We start from the raw sequence: 16,647 nt of genomic DNA, 5'->3' as shown, positions 1-16,647 counted from the left end.
TCGGGCTCCGTTTTGGCATTTCAAGTTCTGCACAGGTGTTTTCGTCATTTTCTACAGAAATTTTGACAGTGCAGTTTTTTGCAAAACAGGCATACGTATTCTATTGTGGACCGTGCTACATAGCACGAGTTGTTCTCTGTTTAGTCTTTGCTTCATTACAGGTAGCTTTTGCATCAGTTTCAGTTAGTGGCCATGGCTGATAACAGCAAATATGTATTTTGCATGTTGTCTGCTGAAGACAAACTGGATGGAGACAACAACTACCCACTTTGGGCATACATGATGCAGCATGTTTTGGTTGCAAAAGGAGCGTGGAACATTGTGCAGGGTATGGATGTACGTCCAGGTTCTGTGGATGTAGGATCTGTTGAGGATGTTGCAGGTTCTAGTAGCAGCTCTACTATTGCTGTTGTTTTACCCAATGCTGAACAAGCTCGTTTTGGGATGGTAAAGATACACAAGCTCATGCCTTGATTGCACTTTCTATCAAACGTAACATTACCCCACATATTCATTCAGCTAAAACAGCAAAACAGGCTTGGGATATTCTAGCTCATTTGTATGTAGGTCGAACGAGGCAAAAATCACTTACCTGCGTAAAGAGCTAGAATTGAAGATTATGCAAGAAGATGATGACATGAATGTTTTTCTTGCTGAGATTAAAGATCTCAAAGAATAGTTGATTTCTGCAGGTGAGATTATTTCTGATCATTCTCTTATGCAGACTGTTCTTGATGCTTTACCTGAGACATATCAAACTTTTACTTCCACATGGAGACTTCTTACTGAGGACAGACCTGATGCTGTCAAGTATGATACTTTAGTCAACAAGCTCTTGCAAGAAGCGCAGTCCAGGCAAAATAGGGCTAGACAGCGTGCAGTTGATCAAGCATTTATTGCTGCCCAGTGTCAGGCATTTTTTTGAGTGGTCTTTTTGGCTCGTGTACATACGAATGCATGGTGTGAATGTAGAGATTTGCTCGGGAATGCGTTGCCAGGTGTTCAGTGTGGTTGGATTTGTTTTGAGGCTTGTGCAGGCCTGTCCTGAATGTAGTTGGCTGGAGGTGGTTTCAGTTGCTTGGTCGCCTTGAAATGTGTATGCGTTCCCTTAAGTGGAGTGGGTACTAGAGAAGGTCGCATTTGAGTATATGGGAAGCATAGGAGTAATAATGGATGATGGCCAATGTAGCTTGGATATGGTATGGAAAGTATATGGAGGCCATCTTATAGGCCTTAAAAATAATAATAATAATAAATGAGGATATAGATAACGTGGCCAATTCATTAGAGGCCACATGGCTATTCCCTTGGCTGCCAACGCGACGTTCTGGAAAGGCAGAGAAGGTGGTGAGTCGGCAGCGTGCAAGAAAAAGGTGAGGCAGCCGAGTTGTTTGGCTGGGGGCTCTCTTGGGCGTAAATTGTAGGCCACAAAGGATGCGCAGCAAAAAGGGTGGCTGCAGGTGACTATGGGGCTCCCTCTGGCGCAGCTGCAAGACAAAGCAGAGGGTAGCTGTTGGTGGGCCGATGTGTGTGGAGGCCGCCTATGGGTTGATGGGCGTAGTGGTTGGGGCAAGGCACAGTCAGGGTGATCGAAGTAGAGGGCGCAGCTGCTGGCAAGGATAAACAAAGGGACCCTCTTAGCACACCAGGCGACAGAGAAGGTTCCGGAGGGAGACCGTGAAGTGTGGAGCCGCCTCGAAGGTGATGCTACCAGAGTAGTGGTCGTGGTGCTGAGTGGCCTTGAAAGCAAAGGGAGCCTATGAAGAGGGTGCAGCTGGATGTGCAGTTGCAGGTGCAGCGGGTAGAGGACAACGTGAAGGAGAGGCTGGATGCCTAGGAGGGCTCGCGAGCGACTAGTAGAGGACCGCAGTGAAGTAAAGAGCCGTGAAGGCTGGAGCGTGGACGGACTGAGGTGGTGTGGCCTTGGTTCGGTCAGTCAGAGTGGACGCTGAAGTCTGGTGGCTGGTGTGGGCTGCTTAGGAGACAGGACAGTGGGCAGAGCAGGGTGCCGAGTGAAGCACAGAGAAAGATAAAGTGTTGCTGCTTGGTGGTGGGCCGATAGAGCAGGGCAGAGACAAAGGGCAGATAAGCTGCTTGGGTTTGGACTGGGTGGCAGAGGATCAGCACAGAGACAGAGAGAGAGAGAGAGAGCGTGGAGTGAAGCTGCTGCTGACGACACATGCAGAGTAGATGGGCTGCAAAGGACTCGAGGGTTAGCTGGTGTGGGCGCCTTCTGGAGTGAGAGTGGCCGGGTTCATTTTGGTGTGTATTGGTACAGCAGGCAGGCCAGTGGTTCGTGATGATTGGGGATGTGGTGTATCCTCGGCAGGACAGGTCTGAGAGTGAGTGTTTGTGGGTTGTGTGAGTAAGGCTTCTGTGTCGGGAGAAGCTTGTATGTTGTGATCTGGGAATATATTGCTGGGTGTTTGCTTTGGTCTATGGTGCCCCTGTTTTATGCTTTCTGTCTGGCGTGGGTTGGGTGGTGAAGTGCGAGAATTGTTCCAGCCGGTGGCTGGTGGTGCCCCCGTTCGTGTGTGTGTTTCCAAGTTTGCGAGGTGGAAGCGCTATAGAGGCAGGGTTTTCTTTCTTTTTTTCACCTCACACCCAGCAGCAGAGAAGAAGTGGTAAGGCAGTCCCTTCCACTGTTCCTTCTCCTATTAGTAGGTCTGCAACTTCTCTCCTTCCACAGGTAGTAACAATAAGTCTGAGAAGGCTCTTGATAAAGGCAAGAGAACGACCAGGTGCAACTATTGTAAGGCAAATGATCATGTCATTAAGAATTGCCCCAAGCTAAAGGCTAAAGAGGCAAAGAAGAAAGAGTCAAATGCAGCCACAATAGCGGATGCTTCTACAAATGCAGATTCTACAAATGTTGTGCAGGATACAGAATGGGCGTTTAGCGTGTATTGCCAGTATGACCCATCTGTACATGATGCATGTTTGGCAGTTTCTGTTGACTCTAATGTATGGTATTTTGATAGTGGTGCTACAAAGCACATTACCTCGCATCGTGATATGTTCACTTGTCTTGAGGCTATCCCTAATGGGAATACTATCACATGTGCCAATAATGCTTCTTACCCAGTGAGAAGGGCGTTGGTAAAATTATGCTTACTGCTGCAAATGGCAGTGCTTTCACACTTTCAGATGCTTTGTATGTGCCAGGGATAAAGAAGAATCTATTGTCTGTCTCTGCGCTTGCTAGACTTGGACTTGTAGTCAAATTTGTGGATGACAGATGTACTGTTCATGATTTGACTTCTGGTGATACGATTATTGTATCTGGCACCTTGTTTCGTGGGTTGTATAGGCTCAATTCTTATGACAAGTGTGTGGAAGATTCAGCAAATTCAGTTTCTAATGAAAAGGCAGTTTCAGATGCAAAACTATGGCATGCTCGTTTTGGTCATCTGAACTTTGCTAGTTTGCTGCGTTTGCAGAAATTTGATATGGTTGCTTCATTGCCCCCTCTTGAGGCACCATTAAAACATGTTTGTGAAGGCTATATTTTGGGCAAAATGCAGCGTTCTATGTTTCCAAAGGATGGTTCTGTGCGGGCCACTCGCAAATTGCAACTTGTACATAGTGATGTATGTGGGCCTATGCAAACTCCGTCATTTGGTAAACACTTGTACTTCGTGACTTTCATTGATGATTACTCAAGGCATGCATGGGTATATCCACTAAAGGCAAAGTCCAAAGTGTTTTTGTGCTTCAAACAGTTTTTGCTTATGGTTGAAAATGTATCCAATTGTAATGTGGGCACCCTCCGTTCTGATCGAGGGGGGGAGTACATGTCTAAAGAGTTTGATGCATTTCTGGCTAGTCGTGGGATAAAACACCAATGTACAGTGCCGTATACCCCTCAGCAAAATGGTGTTGCTGAGAGAAAAAACAGGTCACTTATGGAGATGGCACGATGTATGATCAAGAGCCAAGCTTTGCCACATGCGTTTTGGCTTGAGGCTGTCATGTGTGCTGCATATGTACTCAACAGGTGTCCCAGGCCTTGTAGTCTATTACTCCATATGAAGCTTGGCATGGCAGGAAACCTTCTATTGGTCACTTGCATGTCTTTGGTTGCTTGGCCTATGCTTTAGTGCCTGTGCAACAACACATAAAATTGGATGATAAGGCTGTCAATGCATTTTTGTTGGTTACAGTGCTGAAAGCAAGGGTTACAGATTGTATCATCAACAGCCAAAGTGTATCTTGATTAGTCGAGATGTTGTTTTTGTGGAAGATGCTGTGCAGCCCTTGTTATCATGTACCAAAGAGATAGGTGTGAGCTCACGGGATGTATTTGAGACGTTGTTGCCTCTCTTTACAGGTGGGAATTCAAATGTAAGTCCTAATGAGGCAAATATTCAGCCTATTTCTAATGAGGCAAATATTCAGCCTATGCAGATTTCAAACGACATCATAGATCAGCCTATTTTTGATGCAGATTTACAGGATGTAATTCATGAGGATAGGCCTGAAAATGAGCAGGCTAGAGGTATGCTTAAATGGCTGGTGCAAACCTTGCGTGATAGTAAGATTGATGCACCTATGACTAGTCGTACTCATTCAGGTTTTCAGCATGCCTCTTATGCATCAGATTGTTATGCTTTGGCTATGTCTAGTATGTGTGAAGAGGAAGAACCTCTTTCATTTGATGAGGCACAAAAATCAGAAAATTGGTTGGCTGCAATGCAAAGTGAATATGATGCTATAATGAAGAATGGTACATGGTCTTTGTGTGATTTGCCTATTGATAAAAAGGCCATTGGATGTAAGTGGGTTTTTAAGTTGAAACGAAAGCCAGATGGCAATGTTGATCGCTATAAGGCTAGACTTGTTGCAAAGGGTTATGCTCAAGAAAAGGGCATTGATTTTGATGAGATCTTTGCTCCTACTTGTCGTATGACTACCATTCGTAGCATTTGTGCATTGGCAGCTCATAATGGTTGGAGTGTACATCAGTTGGATATAAAGACTGCGTTCTTGAATGGAGATTTGCATGAGGAGGTGTATGTATCGCAGCCTCGTGGTTTTGTTCAAAGAGGGCAGGAAAACAAAGTGTGCAGGTTGAAAAAGGCTTTATATGGTTTAAAGCAAGCTCCACGAGCTTGGTATGAAAAGATACATGCATATTTGACTGCACATGGTTTTCACAATAGTCCAACAGAAAGCACTTTGTATGTTAAACGTGTGGATGATGTACATCTAATCATTGCTCTCTATGTCAATGACATGCTGCTCACAGGACAAATGAGAGTCATATTGCTGATTTTAAGGCTGATTTGAATGCCTCTTTTGAGATGTTAGATTTGGGACATTTGCATCATTATTTGGGGATACAATTTAAGCAGTGTGATGGAGGTATTGCTTTGTGTCAGACAAAGTATATTGAGATAAAGTATATTGAGACATTGTTGCGGAGATTTGGCCTTGAAGACTGCAGTGTGATGGAGGTATTGCTTTGTGTCAGACAAAGTATATTGAGACATTGTTGCGGAGATTTGGCCTTGAAGACTGCAAACCTATTGCTACTCCAATGGAGACAGGTCTGAAGTTGAGGCTTCATGATACTAAAGATCACTTTGATGTCACACTCTATCAGACAGCTGTTGGTTGCCTCATTTATGTATGCATTACGAGGCCGGACATTCAGTTTGCAGTCTCACAGGTGAGCAGGTTTATGCATAGCCCAGGGTCTCAGCATTGGAAGGCAGTTAAACGCATCTTTTGAGTGGCACCATACATCTTGGGTTGTTTTATCCCAAGGGGGGATCGTTGTCGCCAGATGTACATGCCTTTTCGGACTCAGATTGGGCTGGTTGCTATGACACAAGAGTGTCCACAAGTGGTTTTTGTTTCATGCTTGGTAGCTCATGCATATCTTGATTGAGCAAGAAGCAACCTACTGTGGGCCACTTCTAGTTGTGACGCTGAGTATAGGGTAGCTTTCACAGCTACGGTTGAGTGTGTGTGGCTCAGACGGCTTATGGCTGATTTGGGTGTTGGACAGGAGTCTGCCACCTCTATCTACACTGACAGTCAGAGCGCATTGGCAGTTGCGAGAAACCCAGTTTTTCATGCTCGCACAAAGCACATTGAGGTGCATTATCACTATGTCAGGGAGAGACTCTCAGCAGGAAAGATCATCTTGGCCTATGTGCCAACACAGGACAACCTCGCCAATCTTTTCACAAAGGCGCTTCCTCGTGAGAAGTTCGAAGCTTTCCGCAAAGCTTTGGGCTTCCTCCCCTTTGTGGACTAATCTACTTCGGGCATGGCACTCCCCTATACATGAGTGCCAGCTCTCGTTCACACCATCACTCCCAGGGGGGATTTGTTGCCATATATATATAGGGAGTGATGTGTGTGAATACACTTAGGACCATCGGGGCACTTTTTCCCTCTTTAGGAGGTTTTTTCCCTCGGCTTGTATATACGCCCATCCTTCTAGGGCTAACTTATCTTTTGTACACTAACACAATCTAATACACTTTGTGTTGTGTGCATTCTTGCTTCTTCTTCTCCAAGCTTTGTGTGCTTTCTTGCAACCCTAATTCCAACATCTTAGATACCCCATGGCCATCCCAAAAATGACCTTGAGGCCTTGGGGTCATGCAAGAATGGCCATTCATCCTCATGTTGTGCATGGAAAAGAATGGCCCTAGGGGCATTCTTGTTGGATGCACCCATGGCCTCTTGGAGTCATGCAAGAATAGTCCTAGGGCCATTCTTCCACCTATTGTGCATGGAAGGAGGCCATTATTGGGAGCTACATGGCCATTCCAAAATGACCTTAAGGCTTTGGGGTCATGTAATAATGGCTTTTGGGGTCATTCTTCCACCTGTTTTGTATGAAAAGAATGGCCCTACGGCATTAAGGCCTTGGGGTCATGCAATAATGGCCTTTGGGGTCATTCTTCCACTTGTTTTGTATGACAAGAATGGCCCTACGGCCATTCTTGGATGGCCTTTGGGGTCATTCTTCCACCTGTTTTGTATGGCAAGAATGGCCCTATGGCCATTCTTGGATGGCCATCCCAAAAATGACCTTGAGGCCTTGGGGTCATGCAAGAACGGCCCTAGGGCCATTCATCCTCATGTTGTGCATGGAAGAGAATGGCCCTATGCCCATTCTTCGATGCCCCATGGTGCAGTGCTAGGACACCTAAGGAGGATCCTAGAGGGTTCTGACCAGGCGATGCACGGGCTCGCGGTTGCTAGGACACCCATGCGTATGTCGAGGAAGATTTTGGATGGACAAAAAGGAAAGATTTTTGAGAACCAAATTTTGATACTGGTTCTCGTTGGCTGGCCAGCTGGTCTTCAATGGAGAGTTCAAAGGATACATTTTTCTAATACAATAGACTCGGAATTTTGGAAATTGATGATCAAAAATATTATGATTTCTATTGAAGGATTGTTTTTAATGCTAGTCAAATCTATTATAAATGGCAATTTCATATTGGGTGTGTACGTGGTATGCCTACCTTGATTTTTAAATGAATGGTCGGCTAGGAGGCCTGAGAACTCTTTTCCTTGGTACCCGGGCAAAAACCCAATCAAATCTTTATAAAGGAATCCCACCAATTCAGTGGTCGGGGTGGTTGGCTAACCCATGGGCCGGATGGGGTTAGGCTAGATCGGAGGATTCTTGAGAAACAACTAGATATGATTAGTTACGTTATTTAGTTTTAAATCCTGAGAAGACCTTGTTCTATGGGAGGGGATCATCGGGTGTGCCTCGTCGGGTGTGCCTCGTAAATGAGAAAAAAAGTGGTGATTCCATGGACCAAGTGCAAGTCTCCTCTTGATCTGACCATGTGACTTCAGGTTTGGTCAGATCAGTTTATCTAGTTAAGACTTGACTCATTAGAGTAATTTCCTCGTTAGAAGATTTTTCCCAATGGGTGGAATCGCCCGTGCCTTCTGGGCGAGGGGAGTCTTCCGGGCCCGGTCTCGGAGGGACCGCGTAGAGGCTAGCCTCTCATCCTCAACATCTGCAGGCGAGGCCCCGAGTGTGTGGACCTCACCCCACGCGGGAGGCCAACATCGCTTCCGCCCCGCCGCCAGGAGCCCCGGAGCGAGCGGGGGACCTCACAAAGGCTGAATGTGGCACGGATGTTTGTTCTTCTCGAAAGGCAAAAGGAATGGGCATAAGCTTCTTGAATCAAGTGGCAAAGGGAATGGCACGGGTGTGGCACATTCGAAATGGTCGTGGCACTTTTGGAACGACCGTGGCACTATTAGATTTGGGAATTTTTAAGATTTGTCTAGGACTTTAAAGTTGCAGGTCTGACAGCACCCCAGAATATTCTGTGACAATTGAGCTACACCCACTTGATTAAATACAATTAAGTGCACTTAATTCTTAATTTAATGTAAATATCCAAATTTTAATGCAACTGCCACATTCAACTAGAAAATCTTACTAGATTTGGTCAACTAGCAAAGGGAACAGACGTGGCAGATATGCCATGGCCATGGCCTGTAACACGAACGTGTTGAGATATCGAGCTCGTCTAGTGAGGAAGTGGACACTGATGACTCGCCTGGGGGATAGGCCCCACACTTACACCACTGGCATGGTTGGTGAGATCTTGGGTGATATGCGGCTAGTGGGATGACAGGCTGTGTGACAGCCATTCTAGAGACTGGCATACTTATAGCGCCAGCTCAATTAGTCGGGTTCACACTATAGAGAACCCGTGTATGTATTGGTTGAGTACCTTTCATATTGTGTGTACTCTTATCTTGTATATGGTGTGTTGAGTGTTTAGTAGAGAAGAAGAAGATTTCAGCCTCTCACCTTGTGTGTTCTCTATTAGGGTTGTGTGAGTGTGTGTGTGTGCTTGCAAGAGCTCAAGCTCTCTTCCCCCCTGCATCTTTTCATGGTATCAGAGCCTGGTACGTGCTAAGGGCTGAGTTGCAAGCAAGAGAACCACAGGAAGCGGTACGAGGGTAACAGCTTCAACTACTCTTCCCTATTGTGTTGGTGACTACACCCTTGTCGGGAGCTCTACGGGAGGCACCGGCAAACGATCTCTGATTGAGGAGCTTTCTTCGCGGGAGTAAGGCTATAGGGCAACTATACAATCCTATCGGACTATGATTTTTGAGCCGAAAACGCGTTTCGGGCGCGTCTGGACCTCCGTTTTTCAGAAAGCAGGCAATTTCGAGCACTGCGGGTAAGTCATCGATTCTCTGCAGAACTTTGTTTTAAGAACTGCAGGAAGACAGATTGACTGTGCAGACACTGTGGGTGCTGCAAAGAGGTCTACAGTTGCCATTGGGTGTATGTATGCACATTGAAGTCACTAGTTGTGACATTTGAGAGTACTACAGTACCGCTGTGCAGAAAATACAGCAGTTTGTGCAGAAAAACAGAGTGCAGTTTCTGGTAAAATTGTGTGTTTGGCAAGATGTCTAATGATGGCATAACACAGATTATGGCTGAGAAGCTGGATAAGAATAACTTCCATGCTTGGAGGTTCAGGTTGACGAATTTTCTGATGGGAAAAGGCTATTGGGACTACATAGAAGGTGAGCATGAAGAGGCACCGGAGATACCGGATATAAATCCGCCGACTGCTCTGCAGATGTGAAAGAGTTTAAAGACTGGAACCAAGGAGCCAGGAAGGTTATGTATTGGCTATCCATTAGTATACAGGACACCATGATTGGGCACATTCAGGATGCCAAGTCCCCCAAGGAGGCGTGGGACACCTTGGTAAAGCTCTATGAAACAAATACCAAGGCACGTAAGATACAGTTGAAGAATGAACTTCATACTGTGGAGAAAAAGATCATGTCTGTGAATGACTATGCGTTGAAGATAAAGGGTATTGTGGAATCCCTTGCATCTATTGGTGTGTCAGTAGATGATGATGACAAGGTGGAAGTCTGTCTACGTGGTCTTGGGCCACAATACAAGGCATTCAAGACGTCTATTCAGACTTGGGAAAACATTCCCAACTTTATAGATTTAGTGTCTATGCTGATTATCGAAGAGAACAACTTGGGTGAAGACCAACAATCTTCACAAAGCAAAAATAGTTCAGAGCTTCTACACGAGTTCAGGAAGAGGGCGAGGTAGAGGAGGCCGTGGACGCGGTCAAGGAGGTGGCCAAACAGGTAATCAGAATTATGGTCAGCAGAAGCAGCAACAACAACAGTCCCAGAATCAACAACAACAACAACACGCAGGTGGAAGTGGCAAATTCAGAGGCAGGAGGAGTCAAAGAGGCCGTGGAAATTGGCAAAGGCAATATAATGATGCACGTGAATGCTATTATTGTGGTAAGCCTGGACATGTGCAGGAAGAATGTTATAAGAAGCAGGCTGACATGTAAAATGGGAAAGTGCAGCAAAACAACTATGCATCCTCAAGCAGAAATAATGAGGATAATGAAAGGTTGTTTGTTATGCAGCATGTCGTGAATGCCATGTCTGAAAATGTTGATGCAGCATAAAAAGATAATGTATGGTATGTGGATTCAGGCGCTTCGAACCACATGACGAGTCATGGGGAGTGGTTCAAGGAGATGAAAAACCTGGAAAGACCAGGTTTTGTGGAAACAGGGGATGACACTGCTCATCCAATTGCCCATGTTGGAGATGTGCCATTGTCTATGCAGGATGGCAAAGTGAAGTACCTTGCAGATGTACTTCATGTACTAAACATAACAAAGAATCTGGTTTGAGTTGGCCAGATGATTGAGCAGGGTTTGCAGGTTCGGTTTAACCCTGATGGGTGTTATGTTGAAGATTTTAAAGACAAGTGCAGGTTGGTTGCAAAAGGCAACAGAGTGGGCAGAATGTTTACATTGAATGTAGACATGCCTGAAATGAGTGCTGCGATGTTTGCAAATGGTTCAGGAGTTGTTGCAGACACAGACTTATGGCATAAAAGGATTGGACATGTAAATGTGCAGAGATTCAAGTCTATGCAGACAAAAGGAATCGTGACAAGGCTGCCAAAATTTAAAGTGGAAGGTATGCAGAAAATATATGAAGCATGCCAATTTGGGAAGCAAACAAAGCATGTGTTTCCACGTAACAGATATGTGAGCATAAATGCACTGGATGTTGTGCATTCAGATGTATGGGGTCCTACGAAGACTATATCTATGGGAGGCTGCAGGTATTATGTGACTTTCATTGATGACCACACAAGGAAAGTGTGGGTATATTTCATGAAGGAGAAGAGTGAGGTGTTCACTCACTTTCAGAATTTCAGAGTTTTGGTTGAAAAGCAAACAGAGAAATATGTCAAGTGCCTAAGGTCAGATGGAGGGGGAGAATACTTCTCCAATGAGTTCTCTGAATTTTTGAAGAAGAATGGTATTCGGAGACAGTTTACATGCAGATACACTCCGCAGCAAAATGGAGTTGCTAAGCGGAAAAACAGGCACATTGCTGAGATTGTGCGAGCATTGATGGAAGAGAAGAATATGCCGCATTGCTATTGGGCTGAGGCTATTTCTACAGCAGTATACATCATGAACAGGATGCAGCCATACATGATGTAACTCCAGAGGAGAGGTTTACTGGCAGAAAACCAGATTTGTCTCATCTGAAAGTCTTTGGATGCATTGCATATGTGCATGTGCCAGATGAGCTGAGAACTAAGCTGGATCCAAAAGCTAAAAAATGTGTGTTTATTGGATACTCCCTTGAGCAAAAGGGATACAGGTGTTATAACCCTGCTACACGTGAGTTGAGGGTAAGCAGGGATGTTGTCTTTGATGAGATGAGCAGCTGGTATGCTGCTGGAAAAGAAGCTGTTGGGGCTGATGTGAGTGGAAGTGTGGTTGCACAGAATGCAGGTCAGCAATCACAGTCTTTGTGTGGACCATGAGAGTCCTCATCTAGTGGGTCTGTTGATAGACCATGGAGTGGTAGGCTGCTCATAATACCAGTCCTGCAAATGTGATTACTACATCACGTAAAGGAAAAGAGAAAGTGGTTGAGCCCCTTGGTATGCTTGACATTTTTGCAGGGCATTCTCATGTTGATGGAGAGTCTAGTGGCTCAGATATGAGCCTTGATGAGGAGCTTGGGATCCCAGCTATGAGAACACCTGGTGCAAAGAAGGCTATGGAAGCCATGAATGAAAAGCTATGAAGATCAGGGAGAGTGAAGAACCCTGTGCAGAGATTTACATATGATGGTTATGTGGCACATCACTATGCATATATATGGCAAAGGTTGTGCAGGTTGTTGAGCCCACATGCATTGATGAGGCCGTTGGAAATGTGTGTTGGGAGAAAGCTATGGATGAGGAGATGGATGCACTATATGGAAATGAAAATTGGGAATTAGTGCAATTGCCAGAAGGCAAGAAAGCCATTGGATGCAAGTGGGTGTACAAAGTTAAACATAACAGTGATGGAAGCATAAACAGGTACAAGGCTAGATTGGTAGCCAAAGGATATGCACAGATATATGGGATTGATTATGAGGAAACTTTCAGCCCAGTTGCCAAGATGGCAACGGTGAGAGTTGTGATAGTAGTGGCTGCGTCAAAGCAATGGTCTTTACATCAGATGGATGTAAAGAATGCATTCTTGCATGGGGATTTGCAAGAAGAGGTGTATATGTTGCAGCCACCTGCTGGATATGAGGATGTGGGTCACCCCGAGCATGTTTGTAGGTTGAAGAAAGCCTTGTATGGCTTAAAACAAGCACCAAGAGCATGGTCTGACAAGATTTATGAATATCTTGTCACTATTGGCTTTCATGTAGCCAATGCAGATTTCTCGTTGTATGTGAGACATGGTGATAGAGGAGTTGTGCTTGTTGTCATCTATGTAGATGACTTGATCATTACGGGGGACCATGATGCAGAGATCTTTGATGTAAAGATCTTGCTTAGACAGATCTGGGGGAGCTCAGATATTTCTTGGGCATTGAGGTGATTAGGTCACCACATGGTATTGGATTACTGCAGAGACAGTATGGCTTGGACATGTTGTCCAAGTATGGTATGACAGGCTGTAAGCCTATTTCCGTGCCATTGGATCAGAATGGCAAGTTGAGTGCAGATTCAGGAGAGATCTTGGAGGATCCTACTATGTACAGACGCATAGTAGGAAGTTTGATCTACATGACGATCACTAGACCAGATTTGAGCTATGCTGTTGGGTTGGTGAGTCAGTTTATGCAGGTTCCACGGAAACCGCATTTGGATGCAGTGAGACGCATACTGAGGTATGTGAAGTCTACTTTGCATTGTGGACTATTCTATTGGACTGGGACAGAGATATGTGTACATGGATACACAGATGCTGATTGGGCTGGTAGTATCTCAGACAGAAGATCTACCAGTGGCTTCATGTTTTCTTTGGGGAGTGCTGCTGTGACTTGGAGCAGTAAGAAGCAGCCTACGGTTGCTCTATCGAGTACAAAGGCCGAGTACAGAGGAGCTACTATGGCAGCATGTGAGGTAGCTTGGTTGAGAAAGCTACTTGCAGATTTGGGTCTATCAGTGGATAGACAAGTTGTCATTTTCTGTGACAACATTAGCAGTATACAGTTGGCCAGGAACCCAGTCTTTCATGCTCGTACGAAGCACATAGAGGTCCACTACCACTTCGTCAGAGAGAAGGTCTTGGCAGGAGAACTTGACCTTGTTTATGTCAGCACAGAGGATCAGGTAGCTGACATCTTCACCAAAGCATTGGGTACAGAGAAGCTCCATAGATTCAGGGCTTCGCTTGGTGTACATGAGATGGAGTTGAGCTCGAGGGGGAGTGTTGAGATATCGAACTCGTCTAGTGAGGCGGTGGACACTGATGACCCGCCTGGGGGATAGGCCCCACACTTACACCACTGGCATGGTTGGTGAGATCTTGGGTGATATGCGGCCAGTGGGATGACAGGCTGTGTGACAGCCATTCTAGAGACTGGCATAGTTATAGCGCCAGCTCAATTAGTCGGGTTCACACTATAGAGAACCCGTGTATCTATTGGTTGAGTACCTTTCATATTGTGTGTACTCTTATCTTGTATATGGTGTGTTGAGTGTTGAGTAGAGAAGAAGAAGATTTCAGCCTCTCACCTTGTGTGTTCTTTATTAGGGTTGTGTGAGTGTGTGCGTGTGCTTGCAAGAGCTCAAGCTCTCTTCCCCCTTGCATCTTTTCAGAACGGACGTTTGCTTAATAGGAACAGCTAGTAGAATGCAATTTTTCCTAGTTTTTCCCCCAAATCCTTATTGATTCAGGTGTTTTTCCGTTGATTTTTTATGTTTTTAATTCAATAGAGAGCTAGAGCTAGTCTCTAGCTATCTATTGGTGCCTACAATGCATAATTAAAACTTACTAATTAAGATTAATTTGTTTATTAAATTAAGATGCAAACTTGAAGAAAAAGAAATAGAAAATCAAGGTTTTGCATGAATGTTAAGGGCAATGTGAGAGCACTTACTTGCTCCTCCTGCATTCGGTGAAGATTTCAACACTCTGATGCTTTGCTCGGTTAACCTTCAATGCTCTCGATAAGCACCACCATTAAAAAACAAAAACAAATAGAAAATCAAACAACCAATGAGTGGATTTGCACTTTAACTAGGCTAATCAAAGACACTAGAAAATCAATAGAGGGGAGGACTATAAGCCAAATGCATTCCTTGGCACTGACGCCAAATATGTTAAGGATAACATGCTACCTTTCACACAAGAAAGAAAGAGACGAGAGGAGAGGTAAATGCAAGGGTTGAGTCCGGAGAGTTGCACTTGGCCAACCCTAAGAGGGTTAAGTCTTCGATGTGAAGCCGCTAGGGGATCATCCACCTCTTCTTCCACTTGGCCATTGGCTTGTGGATAATACGGTGTGGATTTGCACTGTGTGCAACCATGAATGTAGTAGTGAGACGTTTGATGACATCATTGATGAAGTGCTTACCTTGATCACTTATTAACTCAAATGGGCATTCAAAGCATGTAACGATGTTTTCATAAAGAAATTTAGCTATTGTTACCATAACTTTCCTTAAAGCTCTTGCTTCGACTGATTTGGTAGCATAATTAGTTGGCCACTATAAAAGCCTGTGTGTATGCCATGGGCAGGACGACTTATTGGGCCGATGAATTCTAAGCCCGATTTCCTAAAAGGTTAGTCAACTCCGACAGGATGCAATGGCATCATGTATTTTTTTTTGTGGTTTAGCACAACTTTGTGTTTGCTCTCTTATGCTTTTATATGTTATAGGGTTTGTAAGTTTTAGGATTTGTTATTTTTTCTCCCCTACATGGATAGCATATCACCTCTCTACAAGTGGCCATATGCCTTAGCCTCATGTATGAGGCTGGTGAATAAAGATTATGCATTAGCCTTATGCATAAGCCTCATACATAAGGGTAGTGCATAAACCTCATACATAAGGGTAGTGCATAAACCTCATGCATAAGACTTATGCATTACGAGATGTATAAGCCTCATGCATGAGGCTTATACATAAGGTTTATGCATGAGACTTTTCCATAAAGCCTCATGTATAAAGTTTATGCATTAGCGATAAGCCTCTATGTATAGCCTTATACATAAGCTTATGCATGAGGCTTATGTATTAGCCGTTTCTACAGCAGTTTACATCATGAATAGGACTCCAACTGCAGCCATACATGATGTAACTCCAGAGGAGAGGTTTACTTTATGCATAAGCATCATGTATAAAGCCATATGCATAAGCCATGTATAAAGCCATATGCATAACTCTTATGTATAATGCTTATGCATATGGCTAATGCATAGGCTGGATACATAAGCTTTATTGTAAGATTCCTCCCCAGCTCCTCAAGATATCTAGTTTCTTCCCCTATTAATCAATCCCCTTTTCAGAATAATAAAAGATCTTGTTTCTAACTGTTTTGGCCTAGAGAGAGAAAAATATTCTAGAGAGAGATAATTCAATTTTTAGATATCTTTGGATGGAAAAATATCCCTTCTCATTAAAATAATTTCCCCCGAAATAGAAGTTTAAAAAGAAATTCTTAAGGTGCATTAGAAATAAATTATAATCTGCTCAAAAGACCTTAGCCTAAGGGTCCAGATTTTTTGAAAATTTTGGATTAAGGTTTTGAGGGACCAATAAGATTAATCCAAATGTAGGGAGGAGATAAATTAAAGAAATAAAGAAAAACCCCCAAAAATGAGTAAATGCTCACATAAGATGAAGAGTGGACTAAGGACCAAAGAAAACATTAAAAAACTGAATTTTTGACACCTCTCAAAGTGGGGATTCTCCCTCATTAAGGAGGAGCCTTTTTTCTCATCATTACTCCTCCCCAATTTTAAATCAATTGAATGAGATATTTCATCTCTCCTCTCAAGTCTAGTTCCAAAAAGTAAGCTGAACTGACCCAAAATTGGTCAAAAATTGACCAAACTGATCTAGAAAATTCTAGAATCAGTTTGCTTGGTTTGAGGCTCACTTTTTCCTATCAATAGAAGCCTCCCTCTTTGTAAAATCTTAATAGTGTTTATGCACTGTTACTCTACTCCTATACACCCAGAGCCATTTACATTGAATTCTCTTGATAATTCAATTGTTTTTGGCTTAATCCTCTCCAAAGTAATTGGTGGCCACTCTTGCTTCAAACAAGAGTAGAACCCTTAATCCCTCAAACCAAAGGAAAGCTTACAACT

This window comes from Cibotium barometz, chromosome 15 (assembly GCF_041138505.1).
Source record: "Cibotium barometz isolate CiBa-2024 chromosome 15, ASM4113850v1, whole genome shotgun sequence".
Taxonomy (NCBI): Eukaryota; Viridiplantae; Streptophyta; class Polypodiopsida; order Cyatheales; family Cibotiaceae; genus Cibotium; species Cibotium barometz.
This window is presented reverse-complemented; position numbering follows the sequence as displayed.